Source organism: Lissotriton vulgaris, chromosome 2_1 (assembly GCF_964263255.1).
Source record: "Lissotriton vulgaris chromosome 2_1, aLisVul1.2, whole genome shotgun sequence".
Lineage (NCBI taxonomy): Eukaryota > Metazoa > Chordata > Amphibia > Caudata > Salamandridae > Lissotriton > Lissotriton vulgaris.
The window spans coordinates 206,160,458-206,171,663 of NC_141687.1; positions in this window are offsets into that span (position 1 = coordinate 206,160,458).

Below are 11,206 nucleotides of genomic sequence, written 5' to 3' on the forward strand. Positions count from 1 at the left end.
CGCATGGTGAGGGTGAAACTAAGTATTATGGCCATTGATCGGATTGCCTTTTTATGGAGCTCCCAAACCGTGCCTGCATCTACGGAGTGATGCCCCTGCATTTTGGGCCTCAGCATGGACAAGCATCTTGTTGTTTATGAGCCGGTTCACTGGTTGTGGGACCCAGTGTGTCCCGCTACGTTGTCCGTGCCGCTTTTCTCTTGTGCAAAATGCCAACTGCATGCTCATTGCTTGTGGCGTCTGATTCACAGGTTGTGCCCCTAGGAGGGAAGGCGCATCCGTAATAATGCTGCAATCTATCTTGTGCGGTACTACTGAACTTGCGACTGTGTGTGGAACCGGATTGTCTGGTGCGATTTGTATCAGCGCGTACCATACGTTGTGCCTCATTCCAGGGAGGTATAGCAAACCCAATTGTTGGTTGATTGGAACCGAATTGTCTAGTGCGACTCAAATCATTTAGCACATGACATTGTGCTTCATTCCAGGGAGGTACAGTGAACACGACTGCAGGTTGATTGGAACCGGATTGTTTTGTGCTTCTTGAATCATCATGTACCAGATGAGCCTCATTCCCAGGTGATACGGCAAACCCGACTGTGGGTTGATTGCAACTGGATTATCTGGTGTAACTCGGATCAACGTGCACCAGATGTTATGTCTCACTTCCCCTGTGGTGCAGGAAGCCTTCAACCAGGAAGTGTTGTCAGTCATCTTGGGACTCAGCTTGAAACTGAGTCAAACACAAATGTAAAAGACAAAAGGGGGGGCAGGGTATAAATACCCTGATGCCCGAGGCCTATTGTGAGGGTCCGACATGGACCCTGAAAGGGCGAAAAAAGCATTTTTTTTCAAAACAAATTCGGGGGATCCATGAATCCAGCAAAAATAAATTGGGAAATGAAGCATGGGCTCCCATGCTTCATTTCTAATTGCCCCCGGGTGGGCCAATTCCCTGGGTCACTGTAACAAATGAGGGGGGGTGCATGCCCCCACTTCCTGGGGCTCATTGATGCCCCAGGGACCACCACCTCCGAGGCTTCTAGAACAAAAAATGCAAGGGAGGCCGGTGTGGCCTCCCCCCGCTACCTCTTGACCCCCAGCTACGGGGACCGCCACCTCCCCATGGCTTTAAGTTTAAAGAATGCAGAAAGTGCCCGGACCACTCCCCCGCAGCTCCAGTTGCCACCTCCTTCTTTGGGCATTGGTTTTAATTAATACAGGTGGCTGCATGGACCCCCCCACAGCACAGTGGATTGCCACCTCTCCAGGGCTTTTTTAAAATGTAATGCGGGGGCCTCATGCCCGCCCCCACCCGCAGCCCTGGGGACCATCACCTCCCTTTGGCAAAAGTGAAGAAGGGAGGGAGGCTGTGCAACCCCCTCCTGGAACGATGTTTGGCCCTGGGACCACCAAACCCCAGAGCAGGCTCCTGTTATGTCCTGAGATGTCCACCCCCGGGACATAGCTGTTTGCCATGGTTTGGCGGAAACTTTACCACTCCTGCAAAGCCATAGCAAATTGCGATCCGCATTGAGCAAGCAGGAGCATTTACTCTCACTTGCTCAAAGGGGAGCACAATTGCTTTTACGCATATGGTACTGCATGTTAGCAGCTCCCTATGTGTAAAAGTAATTCTGGATCTCGCAGGTGGTGGGTAGCTGGTAGGGACCATGGGGGCCTTCAGGCTCCCCCCACGGTTCCCATCTTTGGTGAGACCAGGGCACCCACATTAGAGGCTGGGCCCCAGGGGGAACCTCCCAACGCTGCTCCCTTGTTTGTTAAAAAAAAGTAAATGGCCAGCCCCTGGGGATGGGATGTTCGTTCTGAAATCAGCCCAGGGAAAAAAATTGCTGAACCAGCAAGTCGCCAGAAGCCCTGCCCCCTTTCTCCACTACTCTGCAAACACGCCTCCTGGCACACTGCTGGTTGGGAGATGAAGCCCACTTTGATGCTGAGGGTTCTTGGGGACCCGAAACTCCTTCTGTTACCTCCAGTAAGTCAAAGACAATGGGAGTGATCAGAGAACGTCTGAGGCCACGCCCTCTTTCTCCACCACCCAGCCAACATGCCTAGTGGCGCACTACATGTTGGGGGATGAAGTCCCCTTGCCTCCTGAGGGTTCATGATGGCCAGAATGCCCTCCTGTTATCTCCATTAAGTACCACACAGCAGAATTCCTGAGAGGATATCGGAGGCAACGTCCCCTTTTTCCAACACTCTGCAAACATGCCTTCTGGCGCACTACTAGTTGGGGGATGAACTCCCCTTGAATGCTCTGGGTCCTTGGGAGCCAACAAGCCCTCCTGTTACCTCCAGTAAGTTCCAATCAGCAGGATTGCTGAGAGGCAGTCGGAGGCCACGCCCCCTTTCTCCACCAGCCTAAAAAATGTGTCTCCTGGTGCACTTAAGGTTGAGGGGGGAAGTCTCCTTAGCTACTGAGGGTCCACGGGTGCCAGCTAGCTCACCTGTTACCTCCAGTAAGTTCCAAACAGCGGGATTGCTGAGACGATGTCAGAGACAACGCCTCCTTTCTCCACTACTCTGCAACCGCACCTCCTGGTGCATTACTGATTGGGGAATGAAGTCCTCGTAGAAGCTGAGGGTCCTTACGGGCCAGGAAGCCCTCCTGTTACCTCTCGTAAGGGTGACACAGCAGGATTGCTGAGAGTTGGTCGGAGGCCCCACCCCCTTTCTCCACCACTCTACAAATGCGACTACTAGTTAATAAAAACAGATTCATTGAAAAAAACAAGGATTACATGGATGTTATAGTTAGGAAATAGAATTTAAAAAATGTATAAATTTACTGAAAAAAACAAAGGTTACAGGGACGTTCTAGTTAGACTGACATTTTACTTGTGCAAAACCAGAGAAATCCAGCAGTTATAGTTTGCTGAGCTAACTATAATTAAGCCCCCGCAATGCCCTCCTTATGTCCTCACATATTGCATCAAACCGGGCATGGCTAGTGACATCACTGATGACATCTCAAATAATTTCACTGATGACATCCCTTGTAACATCCTCCATACACTTCTACTCACTGATTCATAGAGCCACTCACACATCAATTCACCCACTATCTCACATATACAGCCACTCTTGCACCTACTCACTGACCAATTTAGCCACTAACACATCCAGTCATACAGATATACAGACACACCCGCTCATACACCCAATTACACAACCAATCAGTCACCTATACAAAAAACTCACATACTTACTCACTCACCATTCAGTCTCTCACACATCCACTCACTCACCTGTTCAGTTACTCACACATCCACTCACTTACTCAAAGATATACTAACACATCTACTCACTCATCTATACAGTCACTGAGACAAGTACATACTTTACCATACAACCTCTCTCATACCCAATAACTCACTGATAAAGGCATTCACACACCCATTTACTCACCCCAACAACTACTCACCCATGCACCCACTCACCCATGGCCCCACACATGCACCCATTCATGCACCCATACAATCACTTATCTACCCTGTGACTCACCCATACAGACAATTATGTACCTGCTCCATCACCCATTCAGCCACTCATTCACCATTTACAACCACTGACACCCCCCCACCCACACCCATACAGCCACTCATTCATCCTCACAGCCACTTACGCATCAACTCACTCACCCATACAGATACTCACACTGCCACTTACTCATACACCCACTGGCACACCCACTCGCTCACCAACACAAATGTTCACACACCCACTCACCCAATTCAATTCAATTCAATTAAGCTTTATTTCGATTTTAAGTTGCAAAATCATAAAAGCATACAATAAAACAGTTCTATACAGCAAAAAAGCGTACTTTGGGATAAAAATACAGTACTTACAATTTAGAATATGAGACCAATCTCAATGATGTCATTCCATAGGAGTATGTATTATACAACTTAAAACGTTTGTGGAAGAGGTAGAATTGTTACATATGTCTTCCGGTTTTATGACATCAATTATACAGTTAAAAGAAAATTACATTGTTTTAGAAACTTTCTCTTTTGTGAACTGAGATTAAAACCTTTTCCATTTGCAACTTACAATCACTTGAATAAGATGCCTCAGAGCGTCCAAAGTAAATAGGTTTAAAATTTACAAGTTTATAACATTGTAATAAAAAGAAAAAAAATGTCTTTTTATATTTAAAAATACACAGACCCAAAGAGGGGAAATTCAGTCTAAATTCATTCGGTGGCAGACAATACATTTCAGAAAATTAGCTATTGTGTAGACCAACCATTCTCCCTCCAAGTGCTGCAAAAACAATAGTGCCGGACGACATTTTCTATAACCTGTTTGCTGTAGCAGTGGAATAAGCCATTTTTTCCTAAAATCATTGTGAAACTTACAAAAAAGAATAGTGTGCATAGTCGACTGTTTAGATGTGTCGTCACAAGGACAAAGCGGAAGATCTTTAACCCAGTTGTTTCGAGTTGGAAATGCAACCAGTCGATGGAAAAGGTTAATCCTAAACCTAACCAGAAGAAAGCGATCATAGCTCGTGATGTTATAAGTGAGGTAAGGCTGCATGGCGGCTGTCGTTTGAATCATCAGGAAGTGTACAACTGATGGTTTCGTGGCCTCACTTGTCAGTCTCAGTTCTTCAATGTGTGCGAGACATTTCGCCTTTAATACCTTCCTGGGGACCTCACGAATTAAGGGGGATCATAATAGTATTTTTCCCAACCTAGGTCTTTGAGGAACATTTTTACATACGACAACCACTTGGATTTGTGGGCGTTCTCCATGGCTAAGCAATCAGAAAGTATTGACTGTGTGTGGGTTGCTTTTTTCGATATCCAAATTTGGCGCCACAGTAAAAACGGTTCGACCTTTGCTAAATCCATTACATGGGAAAGACCCAACTCCATGTGACAGGAAAAGGTGCTCGTGCTCTTAGGGACAGAGAGAAGGTACCTCAAGAAGATATTTTCCACCATCTGAATACTGTCCGTGGGCACAAAACCCCAGAGGCCCGCCCCGTATAATGCCACAGAAAGGCATTTTGCTTTATAGATCTTAATTAATTCGGGGGGAGCTCTCTTACCCAGCTTCCTTGAGAAATTAATAAGGGCTGTAGTGGTTCTTATAAAAAGGAGTTTCGTAGTTTCTACATCCGGTTTCCAGGATAGTTTATGATCTATCCTTATGCCCAGATACGGGCATTTCTGTGTGGACGCTAATTTTTCCTGCTTCAGGTAGACATCCCTCATTTTACGTTTGTGACCAGTACCTGCCCTCATAACAAAGGTTTTGCTAATGTTGATGTTGAGGTCAAGTCCTGTGATTAATGGGGAATATCTATTCAGACCCGTTTGAAGTTCAAGGGGGGTACGGGCTAGTATGACAGTGTCGTCTGCGTAGAGTAACGCGGGAATTGGGCGATTATTGACTGTAGGAAGGTCCTGGCACCCCTTAATCATCTCTCTTTCCAGTCCATTGGTGTATAGTGTAAAGAGAAAGGGGGCCAGGACACAGCCTTGCCTAACCCCTTTTTCAACTACAAACTCCGCTGTTAGCTCTCCTCCCAACCCGTAACGCACCCTTGCTGTCGCGTCTGAATAGAGTTCCCTCAGAAACTTGACCAGGTTCGATGGTACCCCCATATCCAACAGTAGAATCCAGAGTTTGGAATGGGAGACACAATCGAACGCGGACAATAGGTCCACATAGACCATGTACAGGTCTCCTTTTTAATGTGGACGTACTTGTCTATCAAGAGTGACAGGTTTAAGGCCTCGTCAATGGTGCCCAATCACTGGCGAAACCCATACTGGAGATCTGAGATAATCCTGCCATCATCCGCCCAATTGTGCAAATGCTCGAGAATGACCCGACCCGCCACCTTACCAAGTGAGTCTAAGAGGGAGATTGGACGATAGCAGGTTACCAACCCCCGGTCCCCTTTTTTAAAAATAGGAACTAGTATGGATTTGGATCATGATTCCATAAGGCCTGTTGCACATGCTGCGTTTAGGACTCTGGTTAGCAGGGGGTCCAGAGGTCCATCTGGGCTTTAAAAAGATCATTGAGTACACCATCTGGACCCGGTGCCTTCCCGTTTTTACTTGCTCTGAAAGCGAGAGCAACCTGGTCCAATGAAAACTCTAGGTCAATGGGATAGAGGGTGTCTGTATGGACTCGAGGGCTTGGTTCCTGTTGATTGACAACCTCTATGTCGGTCGCAAACATCCTAGAGAAATGATGGACCCAATCCTTTTCATCTATTGCCACCTCTGGTTTTGGATAATTCGTGTTATCAGCTAAAAAAGGGGACTTGACCACTTGCCAGAAGGCGACACTATTTTTGTGGGTGCAGCTTTCATGAAGTTGGTCCCATAGTTGTTTCTTTATCTCTGCTTTCCTATTCTTTAATGCAGTATTATATAGTTTCCAAAGATTTGTTATCTCCTGGGGGATCCTGACTGGTTCCTTAAAGCAGTTTTTAATTTTGATAAGGCGGCCGTGCACTCATGATTGAACCATCCCTTCCTCTTCTTTGATTTATGTTTAATTTCAATCCAGCGAGCTTGGTTTATAGCGTTAATAATCACACCAAAATTGGAAATAACTTCCAGTTCCGGTGTGTCTGGAGCTAAGCATTTCATGATGGAGGGGAAGGCCTTTACTATCACTGACTTAGTAAATGCTATGGGATCTACTTTTCCCCATTTTAATGCGTATCCATTTAACCTACTCACTGATATATTATTTTGTGCTAAGATAGTGCCAAGGCTGCTTTTTGGTTTATGGAACAGTGGCAAAGAGATGCTGAGTGGATAGTGGTCACTCAATGCGTTTGTATGTGTGGTAAATACTGGCTCCATAATCCTCTCTCCGTTGGAAACCAGGATGTAATCTATGATGGTTTGTGGCCTCTCCCATGAAATGTAGGGGCCATTAGTATCTCTGCATTATCCAAATTATGAGCTTGTACCAGAGCTAGTTCAAACAAGGTTTCATTTAAATAACTGCCTAGAGTTGAGTGTCTGAAATGTGGAATGGGGTTATTTCTTTCATTGTGAATACCACAGATATTACGATTACTGACTGGGCATGGTCCCAGGTTGAAATCCCCCCCCAAAAAAAAATAATTATCACCTCTTTAGCTGTCTTCCTTATTTTAGATATTAATAGAAAACAAATTAAGGATACCAAGGTCAATGCTTCTCCATCAGGGAGATTGTTATAGAAGTTTACAATAAGGAAATTATCCCTTTTGTTTAGAATTAAACTAAGAATCTGGAAGTTTGCCTCCAGTTTGATAGGGGCTATATCAATTGTATTAAGGAGGTTTGAGATGTATATAGTTAGTCCTCCTTTTGCGTGGCCCGATGTCGATGGTTGAGCAGGCGAAAAGTAGGTTTTATACCCTTCTATATGGATCACATCAAGTGACCAGGTCTCCTGGAATGCTAAGATTTCAAACTTATGGATCATCATTTGTTAACTTTGCGCGTTGACCTGCTATGTTCCAGAATAAGGTAGAAATACGAGGTTTATTTCCATTCCCTGTGCATCCCACAGTACCTAATGAAGTTTTCCTTGTTAATGTAGGATTTAGGTCCTTTTGTGGCCCCGGTAGAGGGTGGACCTGGTTTATCCCAATAGGGTTAACCAACAAATCTGTGCCTGTTACCTGAAACTGTATAAATTTAGAGTGAGGATCAGGCAGGTTATGGCAAGAATTTAGCTTACTACTCGTGGGTAGATCTCTTTGTGTACTATCCGTGATTTCCCTCAGAGTGCTCCGGGGATGGAGTCAGTCCACTCCCTCCATACCCGAGAGAGCCGCATAGCTGTTGTAGACAGGAATAGGGAAATTAAATTGTTCATCTTGATATCGGGATAGAGCCCTGGAATGAGTTGTATTTAACAGTAGGGGACAAGGGTAGAAGTAGGTCAAATCGCGTGGTATAATGCCATTACCAATCAATCAATCACGACATTTATATAGCGCGCTACTCACCCGGGAGGGTCTCAAGGCGCTGGGGGAGAGGGGTGTGTCACTGCTCGAACAGCCAGGTCTTGAGTTGCTTCCTGAAGGAGAGATGGTCTTCGGTACGTCGAAGGTGAATGGGGAGGGAGTTCCAGGTCTTGGCCTGGAACTCCCTCCGTCGTGCCAGGTAAGAGAAGGATCTTCCTCCGGCGGTGGCTCTGCGGATGCGTGGTACGGTGGCAAGGGCGTGGTTGGTCGATCGTAGCTGGTGGGTGGGCGTGTAGAAGGTCATGCGGTCGTTGAGGTACTTGGGGCCTAGGTCGTGTATAGTCTTGTGTGCGTGGGTGAGGAGTCTGAACGTGATTCTCTTGCTGACGGGGAGCCAGTGCAGTTCTCTCAGGTGTCCGGTGATGTGGCTGTGTCAGGGGATGTCCAGGATGAGTCATGCGGAGGCGTTTTGGAAGTAGGAGTCTTCTCTGGAGTTTGGCTGTGGTTCCGGCGTAGAGGGCGTTCCCGTAGTCCAGTCGGCTGGTGACGAGTGCCTGGGTGACGGTCTTCCTGGTTTTAGTGAGGATCCATCTGAAGATCTTGCGGAGCATGCGCAGGGTGTTGAAGCACAAGGAAGAAACGGCGTTGACTTGTCTGCTCATTGACAGGGAGGAGTCCAGGATGAAGCCCAGGTTGCGTGCGTGGTCCGTTGGTTTGGGGGCGGTGCCCAGGGCCGGGGGCCACCAGGAGTCGTCCCAGGCAGAGGGTGATGATCCCAGGATGAGGACTTCCGTCTTGTCTGAGTTCAGTTTAAGGCGGCTGTTCCTCATCCAGTCGGCAACGTCTTTCATCCCTTCGTGTAGGTTGGCTCTGGCGGTGGTGGGATCGTTGGTGAGGGAGAGGATCAGCTGGGTGTCGTCGGCGTAGGAGATGATGTTGAGGTGGTGTTGGCGTGCAATGGCTGCGAGGGGGCTCATGTAGGCGTTGAAGAGGGTCGGGCTGAGAGAAGATCCTTGTGGTACGCCGCAGATGACTTCGGTGGCATCGGATCTGAACGGAGGGAGGCAGGATTTCTGGGTTCTTCCGGTGAGGAACGAGATGATCCACTCCAGTTCTTTCTCTCGGATTCCGAGTTGCTGAGGCGCTTCACTAGGGTGCGGTGGCAGACCGTGTCGAACGCTGCGGAGAGGTCCAGGAGGATGAGGGCCGCTGTTTCCCTGTTGTCGATTAGGGTTCTGATGCCGTCGGTGGCAGCGATCAGGGCGGTCTCAGAGCTGTGGTTGGCCCGAAATCCGGACTGCGAGTGGTCGAGGGATCCGTTAGTCTCGAGGAAGGCGGCAAGCTGTTTGTTGACGGTCTTCTCGATGACTTTGGCCGGAAAAGGAAGGAGCGAGATGGGACGGTAGTTCTTGAGGTCAGTGGGGTCCGCCGTTGGTTTCTTCAGGAGGGCGGTCAGCTCGGCGTGCTTCCAGCTCTCCGGGAAGGTGGCGGTGTGGAAGGAGGAGTTGATGGTGTCTCGAAGATGGGGTGCGACGGTGGCGGCGGCTTTGTTGAAGACGTGGTGTGGGCACGGGTCGGTTGGAGATCCTGAGTGGATGGAGTTCATTTTGCGGGTGGTGTCTTCGGTGCTGATCAGGGTCCAGTTGCAGAGGGTAGTGGTGGCGGGCGTTGGTTCGGTGGTAGGGTGCGTGGTCTGTGAGTCGAAGCTGTTGTGTATGTCGGTGATCTTGCGGTGGAAGAACGAGGCGAGGGAGTCGCAGAGGTCTTGCGTGGGGGTGATGTTGTTGGTTCCGGCGCTGGGGTTGGAGAACTCTTTGACGATGTTGAAGAGTTCCTTACTGTCGTGGGCGTTGTTGTCCTGTCGTTTTTTGAGTGCCGTCTTCTTGGTGGCGTGGATCAGTTGATGGTGTTTGCGGGTGGCGTGCTTGAGGGCGGTCCAGTTTTCTGTGGTGTGGTCACGCCGCCAGGCTTTCTCGCGGGTGCGGCAGTTCTTCTTGGATTCCTTGAGTTCGTTGGTGAACCAGGGGGTTTTCTTGCTGCCGGGTCTGCTGAGAGGGTTCCTCAGTGGTGCGAGATCGTCGGCGCAGGCGGTCAGCCACTTGGTGAGGTTGCTGGCTGCTACGTTGGGGTCCGTTGTGCTGGTGGGAGTGTTCTGGCTGAGGGAGGCGGTGAGCTGCTCGGTGGTGATCTTGCTCCAGCTGCGGCGGTGGACCCGTTGTGGTTGGTGGTGGGTCGCATTTCTACTGAAGCTGAAGTGGACGCAGCTGTGGTCTGTCCAGTGGAGTCCGGTGGTGTGGCTGAAGGAGACGTGCTTGCTGGATGAGAAGACGGGGTCCAGCGAGTGTCCGGCGTAGTGGGTGGGGGTGTCCACCAGTTGCTTGAGTCCGAGGTTGGCAAGGTTGTCCAGCAGGGCGGTGGTGTTCCTGTCGTTGTTGTTCTCCAGGTGGAAGTTGAGGTCCCCTAGGAGGATGTAGTCGGCGGAGGGAAGGGCCTGCGGGCTGATGAAGTCTGCGATGTCTTCGCTGAACTGCGTGCGCGGTCCCGGTGGCCTGTAGATGAGGGTGCCTCGGAGGGTGGTCTTGGGGTCGGTGTGTATCTGGAAGTGCAGGTGCTCGGCGGCGGGGAAGGTTTTGTCGAAGTTAGTCGAGATGCGGATGGTGTTCTTGTTTACGATGGCGATGCCTCCTCCCGTCTGGTTGATGCGGTCTTTCCGGGTGATCTTGTATCCGTCCGGGATGGCTGTGGCGATGTCGGGCGCTGAGGAGGCGTTCATCCAGGTTTCGGTGAGGAAGGCGACGTCCGGTGCAGTTGCGTCGAGCAGGTCCCAGAGTTCCATGGCGTGCCTGTGGACGGAGCGGGTGTTCAGCAGGATGCACTCCAGGTGGTTCCTGTTAGTGTTGGAGTCGGCGGGGCGGCGCAGGTGAAGCGGCAGGCTTTGCAGGCAAAGGGTCCGTTGGTGCATCTCGGGGTGGCTTGGTAGCAGGTAGGGTTCCGGCCGGCATTGAGTGCGTTGAGAGTGGCGGCGTTGTAGGTCAGTCGTGAAGTATGGCATCGGCGGTGGGGACCAGGGGTCCGGGCGCTGGGCGCGGTCCAGGCGCAGACGGGCTCACTTTTGGCGCGCCTTCGGCACGCAATCGGCGCGCCCGCTGTGCGAGCGCACGGTCGCCATTTATGGCCAAGTGCAGGGAGGGAGGAGCAGCTGGGAGGCGGGAGCGGGGACGGCACAGAAGGAAAGGGGGCGTG